The sequence below is a fragment of the Stenella coeruleoalba genome (assembly GCF_951394435.1).
Source record: "Stenella coeruleoalba genome assembly, chromosome: 5".
Classification (NCBI taxonomy): domain Eukaryota; kingdom Metazoa; phylum Chordata; class Mammalia; order Artiodactyla; family Delphinidae; genus Stenella; species Stenella coeruleoalba.
The window spans coordinates 84,458,705-84,471,760 of record NC_137150.1 but is presented as its reverse complement, the minus strand read 5'-3'; positions in this window follow the sequence as shown (position 1 = coordinate 84,471,760).

The window sequence follows — 13,056 nt, the reverse complement described above, 5'->3', positions numbered from 1 at the left end:
AGGAAGCAGTGACCAGTGAAGAGGCCGCTGTGGCAATCCAGAGCACGTGGGTGTTTCCTTGGATTCAGTGGTGGTACTGGAGATGGAGAAGTAGTGAATCCATTTGGGTTACATTTTGGATACAGACTTGACAGGACTTACTGATAGATTGGATATGGGCATGAGGGAAATGGAGTTGCCAAGATAGTGATAGAATGGGACTTGGTTATTAAGAATGTGCAAATTTCTCTGAAATGCTTATGGAAACTCTGTCATCCAACACGAACAGCAATGAGGTCTCTGAACAAAAGTAAGCATACTGTGGAAATAAATGAAGACCAACTAAATGAGAGAACCAAAGACTATTCAGAGCGTGCCACGGCAAGGGAGTCAGCCACTGTCATTTGCGTTTTGGTAGAGATTCAAAGTTAGGCAGAGACCCAGAGGCAGAGCTTTACAGTGCAAAACGGGAAGGCTTCTGCTATGCCCTGATTGATGGCTGTTGGCATGGGGAAGCTCTAAGTGGGCTACCTGGAAGCAGGGCATCCTGTGAGATTGGTTAGGGGTACATATTTGGCTTTTTCTGGTTAGGATAAAATTAGGGAAGGAGGGACAAAAACGAGGGAAGTTGTCAGTGATTAATCAAGTCCTGGTTCTTTCTGGCTGATTGTTACATAAGTTATTGTTTCGCTTCCTGGATTGTCACTAGAGATAGCAGTCGGGCTTCCTACAAGTCTGACTTATAGCAAACTGGCTTCTGGGGTTGTTTATTGTAAATAACTCGTTGGTTTCCTGGACGGGTTGCTGCAGGTTGTAGGGCAAAGTTCTGTTTGTATATATGGTCTGGCCATTGTCTGATTGTATGTTCAGTCTTTCAATGTCTTGATTAAACTTATTTTTCTCTTTGAAGCAGATCATAAATTTCTATATATTTCTTTCTCCAAGCTCCTGTGTATCTATTTCTCTCCTTCTGTTCACTGTTCCCTGTTTCTTTCTCTGTTTCAACCTCAGTTTTCTACTGGAGATCAGGCTTTCCTTCAGTAGCTCATACTGCTCTCACCTCTCCTGGGTGACTATTTTATGAGAGAGATTAGTTGAGCTTCTGATCCTAAGACACAGGGTTGTCTAATGACATTTATGTCCACCTATTCCAATTGTCAAAAGAACATTCTACAGGGTTCCAAGCGTGGTTTACCAAGTGGGGTCGGTAGGTGAACTTTGTTGCTGGTCTGAGATAAGATAAATACAGAGATAGAGAGTAAGTGTTCAGAAACATTTATAAAAATTGGACAAAATAATTTTATCTGTTAGTATTTAAATTTTAGGCTTATATGCCTTTCATTTTCATTGCTCCAATCTAATGTATGGGTTGGAAATTTTTAAAAAACCCTGAACTTACATAACATAGAGTTTGAGAAGTACTGTGCTGGACTTCTTATGGTAGCCAGCGCTAGAATACCTGGAATGAGAAGGGAAATAAAGAGGATAGCAGACAATTAATGCTTACATGGGCCGTCAGAGACAGTGGCGGACCTCACTGAAGAAGGGCTGCTTCTCCAGCCTGGAAGCCCCCCTCTCCCTACCTCTCAGGGCTTCCCGTGTCAGCTCGGCCTACACTGAACTTCTGTTTCTCAAGTTCTGCTGACACAGAGCATCTCTGCTGCATATGAGAGCCTTTATGACTTGGTGGGCACTGTGGGCTGGGGGAGGGGTTGAGGAGAAACACACTTTCCTTGTATCCTGATTGGAATTTTTCTCAAACACTTTCCCCTCCCCTTCTTGTGGTTTATGTGTATCTTGGAGTCCTTCGTACACTAAATTGAGTTATTTGTAGTAAGGTGGATGGACCTAGAATCTGTCATACAGAGTGAAGTAAGTCAGAAAGAGAAAAACAAATACCGTATGCTAACGCATATATATGGAATTTTAAAAAGTAGTACTGATGAACCCAGTGTCAGGGCAGGAATAAAGACGCAGACAGAGAGAACAGACATGAGGGTACGGCAGGGGAAGGGGAAGCTGGGATGAAGTGAGAGAGTAGCACTGACATATATACACTACCAAATGTAAAATAGATAGCTAGTGGGAAGCAGCCACATAGCACAGGGAGATCAGCTCGGAGCTTTGTGACTGCCTGGAGGGGTGGGATAGGGAGTGTGGGAGGGAGACGCAAGACGGAGGCAAGATGGGGATATATGTATACGTATAGCTGATTCACTTTGTTGTACAGCAAAAGCTAACACAACATTGTAAAGCATTTATACTCCAATAAAGATGTGAAAAAAATAATATTAAAAAAAGACATAAAGGGATACAACATCAAAGTCTAGAAAGGGAAATCTTAAAATAAGCATCTTAAATTTCATTTGTTCAGTTTTTCTGGGTATAGATGAACACATACACACAGTTTGAGTGTGTGAACCAGTTTCACTTAGCTTTTTTGTTGAGTTCACCGAGTAGGTACAACTTAGATTGTCTGGTTGCCCTATTCTTTGGTCACCATACATTCTGGAGTCTCCTGGTCAGTTTTAATTTAAAATATTCTATCCTGTAAGTAAATTCATGTCGGTCAGATTGTGTGTTCTGATTTTTGATTCATAAAGTATGGTCAAGGTGTCAACCAGCTTCTGTCCCTGTTCATCTGAGTGACCGAGATAGTAGGCCCTAAATGATATCCCAAAATGACGCGGCCAATGTGACTTTGGTCTACCTCCAAGTCAGTGTGTTAGACTCAGTTTCCTCTTTTTGTTTCCATCCAACTGGTGGTTTTATACCTAGCTGTGTTTCAGAAAGCATGCCCTGCCGGGTCCCCTCTGAATCCTGAATCCATTATTCTTTCTGCCGTTGACATCTCTAAAGATGTGTGGGGAACGCCAGCGTTTCTGATCTTACACAGCCACGTTGTCAGTTTTCCATGTGATGGACTTGGACTTACTACCTGCTTTTCCCTGTTCTTTTGAAGGCAGGCATTCTGTCTTGTCTCAGACAGTCACTTTCTACCTTGCCTCCTTCCATGGGAGAGAGAGACACAGGCTTGGAGCATATGGAAAAGATTTTTTTTTTTCCTTCTGAAATCCCTCAAGTAAAACAAAGTCTCCTCTTGCTTTCAAGTCATTTATCACTAATGTTCAGAGCAAAATCGGCTTCATGTAGTCATCCACAATGAAGAAGGAACAACTTTCCTAAGACTTGGGGGAGGCTTGTCTGCTCTCAGTTCTTAGGAAATTCCCCCCGGCAGGTATGTCCAATCATCTCTAATCTACTCATCAGTGATTTTCTTTCAAAAGAAACCACTTGAGGCTGAGCCAGAGGCTTGTCAAGTGCCTTAGTCCTCGTGGGGGACAGGGAGGAAGGGAAGAAGGGTGGGGGAAGAAGGGCGGGCGATGGAGGAGCTCATGAATCTGCTACTAAATAGGAAACTTTTCTGGTGGAAGACTCCCTGGATTCTAAGGGGAGAATGTTACTGCACGCAATTGCTTTTGTCTTATTTGCAAGAACTGGGAGATACTTTCAGAATTCTCTGTAAAATAGAGGCCAAAAATGTGTAGCCCTAGTCTAGTTAAAGGATGTCAAGTGACATTGTGCTGGGTCACCAGACATATCCAAGGATGACGACAAACGCCAGCAAAAGTGTAAACGTTGAAATGAGGTGACATTAAATGCCTGTAATCACATAGTCAGTAAAATGTGTAACATTATGAAAATACCTCAATTACTCACAAGTTAGCTAAGCAAAGTAACTAAGTTCCAGAGCAATCTTTATTACTCATGTGATAGCAGAGACTGGCAAATAGAGACAATAAGACACGCAGTGATTTATTTTTTCTTTTCCATTATGGTTTATTACAGAATATTGAATATAGTTCCCTGTGCTATACAGTAGTTCCCTGTTGTTTATCCACTCTATATATAGTAGTTTGCATCTGCTAGTCCCAAACTCCCAATCCATCCCTCCCATGCGGACCTCCTACACCCCCAGGTCCCACGCCCCTGGGCAACCACAAGTCTATTCTCTATGTCTGTGAGTCCGTTTCTGTTTCGTAGATAAGTTCATTTGTGTCATATTTTAGATTCCACATATAAGTAATATGGTATTTGTCTTTCTCTTTCTGATTTACTTCACTTAGTATGATCATCTTTAGGTCCATACATGTAGCTGCAAATGGCATTATTTCATTCTTTTTGATGGCTGAGTAATATTCCATTGTATATACATCCACATCTTTATCTGTTCCTCTGTTGATGGATGTTTAGGTTGCTTCCATGTCTTGGCTATTGTAAATAGTGCTTCTATGAACATAGGGGTGCATGTATCTTTTTGAATTATGTTTTGTCCAGATATATGTCCAGGAGTGGGATTGCTGATCATATGGCAACTCTATTTTTAGATTTTTAAGGAACTTCCATACTGTTCTCCATCGTGGCTGCACCAATTTATATTCCTACCAACAGTGTAGAAGGGTTGCCTCTTGTCCACATCCTCTCCACCATATATTATTTGTAGACTTTTAAATGATGGCCCTTCTGACAGGTGTGGGGTGGTACCGCATTGTGGTTTTGGTTTGCATTTCCCTAATAATTAGTGATGTTGAGCATCTTTTCATGTGCCTATTGGCCATCTGTGTGTCTTCTTTGGAGAAATGTCTATTTAGGTCATTGGACTGTTTGTTTTTTGTTACTTAGTTGTACGAGCTGTTTGTATATTTTGGAAATTAAGCCCTTGTCAGTTGCATCATTTGCAAATATTTTCTCCTAGTCTGTAGATTGTCTTTTCATTTTGTTTATGGTTTCCTTTGCTGTGCAAAAGCTTATAAGTTTGATTAGGTCCCGTTTGTTTATATTTGCTTTTGTTTCTATTTCCTTGGTAGGCTGTCCTAAGAAAACATTGATATGATTTAAGACATCAATTGACTTTTAAAAGTTATCAGCCTTGTGGTTGAAAAATCTAGATAGTTTTACTTTCAGGTTTGAAGTTAGTTCAAAGTGAGGAGGGATAACTAGTATATTGCAATATCGGATAGTTCAATTAGGATTCAAAAGGGTTACATAGAAAGCATTTCTATTTATAACACTATAAGACAGTTTAAAATTATAAAATGTGTTAGTCACATGTAAAATACCAATTGATCTAAAAGTAGAGGATAGGGAGATCTGACTTGACAATACTTATGGGACCAAGACTTTAGGGGCAATGATGGATTGGATTATAAGTTTGAAAAGATTTAGCAGTCCGATTAAAGTAAAGGAAACATCCACAAAACTGTGCAACCTTAGGCAGTATAGGCAAAAGTTCACAAAACCAGGGAGCAAACATCCCCTTTGCATTCCAGACTGTCCCTGTAACCACTGCAATGTTGCTTAGAACAAGAGCACAGTCTGAGCGGGATGGCCATGTTGGTATCCATGACGTAGGACTGATGCAGTGTCTCTCATGCTAACTAGGCTTCATAATCACAACTAGAGTTTTTATTGTTTAAATTGGAGTATAACTGATGAACTGCACATATTTAAAATATGCAATTTGATAAGTTTTAACATAAATTTGACACCCTTGACTATGATCAAGATAGTCAACATATTCATCATCCCCCAAAGTTTCCTTGTGCCCATATGTAATCCTGCCCAACTATCCTTCCTGTATCCAGCCCCCTTCCCTAGGCAACAATTGCTCTGTTTTCTGTCCATATAAATTAGTTTGCATTGTGAAGAATTTTTATTTAAATAGAATCATACAGTATGTACTCTTTCTTACCTTTCACTTGGCATAGTTATTTTATATCCATTCATGTTGTTGTTTGTATCAATAATTCATTTCTTTTTAATGCTGAGTAGCATTCCACTGTTTAGTTATTAGAAATAAGGCAGCTATGAACATACCTGTACAAGTCACAGGTCTTTGTATTGATGTGTGCTTCTTTTCTCTTGGATACATTCCTAGGAGTGTAATGGTGGATCACGTGATAGGTGTAAAACAGCACCACACAAGTGGTTGAACCATCTTCACATTCCCACAAACGGCGTATGAAAGTTCCAGTTCCCCCACATCCTTATTGGCACTTATATGGCCAACCTTTTTAATTTTAGTCATACTAATAGATATGAGGAGATATCTCATTTTGGTTTTAACTTGTGTTCTCCCTAATGAATAATGATGTTGAGCATATTTTTATGTGCTTATTTACCACCTCTATATTTTTGTGTTGGAGAAGTGTCTATTCAAATCCTTTCCCCATTTTATATTGGGTAGTTATTTTCTTATTACTGAGTTTTGAGAGTTCAGTATACATTCTGGATACAACCTCTTTATCTGATGTAAACTTTGCAAATATATTCTTTCCAGTCTATGTCTGTCTCTTCATTCTTTTAATAGTGTCTTTTGAAGGGCAAAAGTTTAATATTTTGATGAAGTTCAATTTATCAACACTTTCTTTTTAATGGATTGTGTTTTGGTGTCTTATATAAGAAATTTTACCTAACCCAAGTTTACAGAGATTTTCTTTTTTTTTCCTACAGTTTTCATAGTATAAGGTTTTACATTTAGGTCTACTGTATATATATTTATATATACATATATTTTAAATAAATTTATTTATTTTATTTTAGGCTGCGTTGGGTCTTCGTTGCTGTGTGCAGGCTTTCTCTAGTTGCGGTGCGCGGGGGCTACTTTTCGTTGCAGTGCGCAGGCGTCTCATTGCGGTGGCTTCTCTTGTTGTGGAACATGGGCTCTAGGTGCACAGGCTTCAGTGGTTGTGGTTCATGGGTACTAGAGCGCAGGCTCAGTAGTTGTGGCACACGGGCTTAGTTGCGCCGCCGCATGTGGGATCTTCCCGGACCAGGGCTCGAACCCACGTCCTCTGCAGTGGCAGGCGGATTCTTAACCACTGCACCACCAGGGAAGCCTGGATATATTTTAAGTTAGTTTTTGTTTATGGTACAAAGCATGGATTGGAGTTCATATTTTTACACAAGGATGTCCATTTTTTCCCTACCTTTACTTGTTGAAAAGGCTATTCTTTCTCCATTGAATTGCCTTTGTGCCTTTGTCAAAAATGAGTGTCCATATATGTATAGGTATATTTCTGGACTTTCTCTTTCATTCCATTGATCTGTTTATCGGTTAAAACAATCTTGATTACTGTAGCTAAGTCTTGAAATCAGGTAATGTCAGACCTCTCTGACTTTGTTCTTCTTTCTCAAAGTTGTTTGGCCATTTTAGGTACTCTGCATTTCCATACAAACTTTAAAATCAGCTTGTTACTTTTTACCCCAAAAGTATGTAGGGATTTTGATTGGAATTGCATTTATTCCATAGATCAATTTAGGGTCTTCCTTATAAATCAATGTTAAATCTTTCCACATATGAACAAATATATGTTTCTTGATTTATTTAGGTCTTTCTTAGTTTTTCTCAGCAATATTTTATAGTTTTTAGTGTATAGGTCTTTCATTCCTTTTGTCAGATGTATCTCTAAGGAGAGATATGCTCCTATGCAATAATTCTATTGCTCTTAATTCTATTGTAAATAATATTATTTTATAATATCAATTTCTGATTGTTTGTTGGTAGTGTATAGAAATATACAATTATTGGGGTTTCCCTGGTGGTGCAGTGGTTAAGAATCGCCTGCCACATGCCGTGGAGCAGCTAAGCCCTTGAGCCACAACTACTGAGCCTGTGCTCTACAGCCCACAAGCCACAACTACTGAGCCTTCATGCTGCAACTACGGAAGCCCGCGTGCCGAGAGCCCGTGCTCCGCAACAAGAGAAGCCACCGCAATTAGAAGCCCGTGCACTGCAATGAAGACTAGCCCCTGCTCGCAACAGCTAGAGAAAGCCCATGCGCAGCAACAAAGACTCAACGCAGTCAAAAAGAAACAGAGAGAGAGAGAGGGAGAAGGAGAGAAAGAAAGAAAGAAAGAAAGAAAGAAAGAAAGAAAGAAAGAAAAAGAAAGAAAGAAAGAAAGAAAGAATATATTATCTTAAAAAAAAAGAAATATAAAATTGTTTTTTACATATTGATCTTGTATCCTTCCAGCTTGCACTTATCTGTTCTAGTGATTTTTCTTCAGTTTTTTTTTTATAGATTCTTTTGGATTTTATACATAGATAATCATGTTATTTGAAAATAATGGCAGTTTTATTTCTTTCCAATCTGGCTGACATTTATTTCTCTCCTCTTTGTCTCTGTCTCTCTCCTTCTGGCTCTTTGTCTTTCTATAAATATACATGTATTTAAAAATTCTTCCTGTGTTTCATTTCTGATAGTTTCTGTTTTTATGTCAAGTTCACTAATATTTTCTTCTGTGATGTCTAACCTGCCATTAATCCCATTCAATGAAATTTTCATCTCCCATATTGTAGTTTTCATTACTAGAAATTCAATTTAGCTGTTTTTCCTTTGCATACCTCTGCTTAAGTTTTTGAATGTAAAGAATGCAGTTGTAATAATGGTTTTAATGCCCTAATCTGCCAAATTTAATATCTGTATTAGTTCTGGGTCACTTTTGATTGATTTTTTCCCCCATCATTATGAAGAGTTAATAACTATTGGAAATAACCCCTGAATGAAATTAGAAAATCTCCTGGTTTAACAACTGATTAGCAGGCCTAAAATTAAACAGTCTAAATTATAACATACTATCAGAAGATCCATGAAAAATGTCTCTAAAGAGAGTCATATATATTATGAATTGATTGTGAAGAACCTGAAAGTGGAAAGTATGATATTGATGAGATGAAGAAAAAAAAAAAAACCTCTATGAATGAAAAATAGTAAGAGCAGCAACTACAAAGAAATACAATTAGAAATTCAGAGAAAACTAAGTGCATATGAGAAAATCATGTGATAAATATGAAGTAAATGACACTGTATGATTAGAACAATTGATGGAAATGAAAAAGCAGCATTTTCTGAAATAATGAAGCAAAATATCAGATAGTTCAGGAAAATGAAGTGGATCCACTGATGCTTTGTATTCATGTGTAGTTTCTTTGGGCTTGTCCTAATTACTAGATTTAATCATGTTCCTGTGATGCATTTAGTTTTCTTCTCTTGAAACTAATTTTTCTTTTTTACAGGCTATTTTTCCTTTCAGAGAAGCCTGTCCCTATTAGTTTCCTCCAAAGTTTCAAACTTGGTTCTTTTTTTAAGTTAAAAAATAGTTTTGTTCTTGCTGTTTACGCTTGGTGGTATCTTTAGGTGTTTAAAAGACAATTGATGAAGTATTAGCTCTAGAAACTTAAACTTATGTCCATTGAAAAATATTTTTAAAAAACTCTCACACAATCACTTAACCCTCTTAATGATTTTTCTTTCTTTTTCTTATACCTCAAAAATTGTTGTGGATTTTCTGAAGTTCAGTGATGCCTAAGGTTTCTTTTTACAAATGGTCTTTGACTTATGATGGTTTGACTTGAGATTTTTTGACTTTACGATGGTGTGACAGCTATTCAGTAAGAACCGCGCTTGGAATTTTGCATTTTGACATTTTCCCAGGCTAGTGATGTGTGGTAAGATACTCTCTCGTGATGCTGGGGTAGTGGCAGCGAGCCATCATTCCCAGTCAGCCACGTGACCACGAGAGTAAACAACCAATACACTTGCAACCACTTGTACCCATACAACCATTCTGTTTTTTACTTTCAGTACAGTATTCGATAAATTACATGAGATATTCAACACTTTATTATAAAATAGGCTTTGTGTTAGATGATTTTGCCCAACTGTAGGCTAATGTAAGTGTTCTGAATGTGTTTAAGGTAGGCTAGGTTCAAAGCATGATGTTTGGTAGGTTAGGTGTATTTAAAGGCATTTTCGACTTGGGATACTTTCGACTTATGATGGGTTTATTGGGATGTAACCCCATCACAAGTCGAGAAAGATCTGTAGTTGCTTTCTCTTGCTATTTCTTTATGTTCTTAAAGGAAAAGCTGTCTGTTGGAGTGTTACACAATTTGAACACTCACACAGGGGTTCCTTTGCCTTCTGATCCAGCTGTCGAATCATCATCATGGACTGTACCAAAGTAAGTCTTATTTCCTACCAAGAGGGTTAGAACAGACTTGGTCTTCATAATTAGTCATATCCAGGAAGCAGTGTGCTCTAATTAAAGATGTTGGCACAGTCAGATTGACTTTTCAAAAACGTTTGTAACATAAGGTGACCTGGATACTAGAAGCTAACAGGAAGATTTTAATTGCTTGAGGAACTTCATCTCATTCTTACAGTGACTCCAGTCCTGGCTATTATCCAGTTCACACCTTCTTTCTCTACCCACTCCATCAGTTGAATGAAGCATGATTATATAATCATACAATAGAATAGCATTGACATAGCAAGTGTCCATTAAATGTTTGAATGGAGAAATAAGTGGTCTATTTTATTCATCAGATACCTGGAAACTAAAGTTAAATAATTCTTCCTTCATTTAAAGTTCCACAGACAGGTGTTTATAAGCTTTGGTAGGAAAGTAATAGTGCTCTAAATTAATATTAGCTGCCATTTATTGTGCTCTTTGATATTTGCCAGACTCCTTCCTAAATCCTTTATATGCATTGTTGGATTTATACCTTACAATAGCTTATGAGTTAGGCGTTGTTCTCCTCATTTTACAGAGGAAGAAACTGAAGCATTAGAGAGACTGGGTAACCAGTTCATGATCACTCTCTCAAGGAACTGCAGAGCTGCGATTCAAATCCCAGAGTGCTTGGATTCATGCCCTGAGCCCTTAACCACTGGTCTAGATTGCCATGGGAAAGTAAACGTTATAAAAAGTCAGCTGAGCGATTTTAGAGCACTTCAAATCCTGAGGGGAACTGAAATGAAAGATGATCTAACAAAGGCAAATTTGACTTTTGTGTAAGTTTTACCTGAGACCCTGAGCTTATGTCTGTCCCCCAAACTGTCATAGGGATTATAGCAAATTCTTTCTCAGATTATTAGCACTAAAAGTTTTTAGAAAATGCAGTGCCCCACAAATGGCAACCAAGGAAGCAGCTGTTGGTAGAAGCGAATTTGACCTCCCTCACCCTCTCTGTAACATTTTTCACATCCCAGGTCTGAGAGGGCTATAGTCCAAGGCATTCAAACTATTTTCTGCATAAGTTTCTGCTGATGGTTAAGTATTTAATATTACAGTTTGTTGAGTACCTACTATACTATACGACAGTCATTATTTTAAAATTTATGGTAAAATATGCATAACATAAAAGTTGCCATTTTAATCATTTTTAAACGTACGATTCAATGACATTAATTATATGCACAGTGTTATTCAACCATCTCTACTATGTATTTCCAAAACGCTTTCATCATCTCAGAAACTCTGTATCCATTAAGCAACAACTCCTCATTCCTCCCTTCCCCTAGTCCCTTCCCCTAGACTTTCTGTCTCTATGAATTTACCTATTCTAGATATTTCATGTAAGTGGCATCATACAATATTTGTCCTTTTGTGTCTGGCTCACTTCACTTAAAATCATATTTTCAAGGTTCATCCATATTGTAGCATGTTTCAGAACTTCATTCCTTTCTATGGCTGAATAGTATTCCATTGTATGTATACTGTATACCACAATTTGTTTATCCATTCATCTGTTGATGGACACTTAGGTTGTTTCTACGTTTGGTTATTGTGAATATTACTGTTATGAACACTGGCATATGAGTATTTTTTCAGTTCCCATTTCAATTATTTTGGGTATATACCTAGGAGTAGAATTGCTGGGTCATATGGTAATTCTATGTTTAACTTTTTGAGGAACAAACTCTTTTCCACAGCAGCTATGCAATTTACATTCCCATGAGCAATGTAGGAAGGTTCCAATTTCTTCACATTTTTACCAACCCTTGTTATTTCATTTTTAAAAAATAATAGTCATCTTAGTAGGTGTGAAATGGTATCTAATTTTAGTTTTGATTTGCGTTTCCCTAAAGACTAATGATGCTGAGCATTTTTAAATGTACTTATTGCCCATTGTATATCTTTGGAGACATATTCATTCAAGTGCTTTGCCCATTTTTAATTGAGTTGTTGTGTTTTGTTTTTGAGTTGTAGGAGTTACATTCATTATCTTTAATCTTCATCACAACCCTGCAAATTAGGCATTATTACCCTAACTTCACAGAGGAGAAAACCAAGGCTGAGAGAGGCTGGGTTACTTACTTGTGGTCCTACAGTACAGGGCCAGAATTTGAACCCATGTGTGGTAGGCGGTCTCTAAGATGGATCTCCATGATGCCCCTTCCTGATATTCATGCCCTTGTATAATCCCCCTCACCTTGAGTGTGGGCTGATGTTAATGACTCATTTCTAATGAATAGAATACAGCAAAAGAGATGAGATGCCACTTCTGAGATTATATTCCAAAAAAACTATGACTTCCATCTTGCTTGCTCCCTTTCATTCGCTTGCTTGTTTGCTCTGAAGGAAGCTAGTTGCCATGTTGGGAGCTATGTGGTGGAGAGACACAAATGGCAAGGGAGCAAAGGAGGCCTCTATTCAACAGCCAGTGAGGAGGTGAGACCTCCAGTCTAGAAGACTGTGGGGAACTGAATTCTGCCAACAACTATGTAAGGAGCTTAGAAGTGGGTCTTCCCTCAGTCAAGCCTTTAGATGAGACTGCAGTCCTAGCCAGCACCTTGAATGTAGCCTTGTGAGAGACCTTGAGATACAGGCATCTGGCTAAGCTGTGCCCAGATTCTTGACCCACAATGTATGTGAGATAATAAATCCTATTTTAATCTGTTAAATTTTGAGGTAATTTGTTTTGCATCAATAGACAATGAACACCCCATCTTAACTGCTCTTTGGTAAGAACCTCAAATTGGTTTACATGCCAGGAAAAGACATTTTTAAAGAAGATAAGTGAATACTTTCTCTGGACCTGTTTGGGCGTAACAGCCTGGGCCAGCTTATAGGAAGAGCTAAATTGGGGAGTGGGGATGGCCAACTTCTCTGTGGTTGTGAATAGTACCCTGAAAATATTTTTGTGTATTGACCTTTGGATGGTTCAGGTACAGCCTACACTCTCCTCTCCTCTAGGGGCACAGAAGAGCTATCTACTGAGGTATCTTT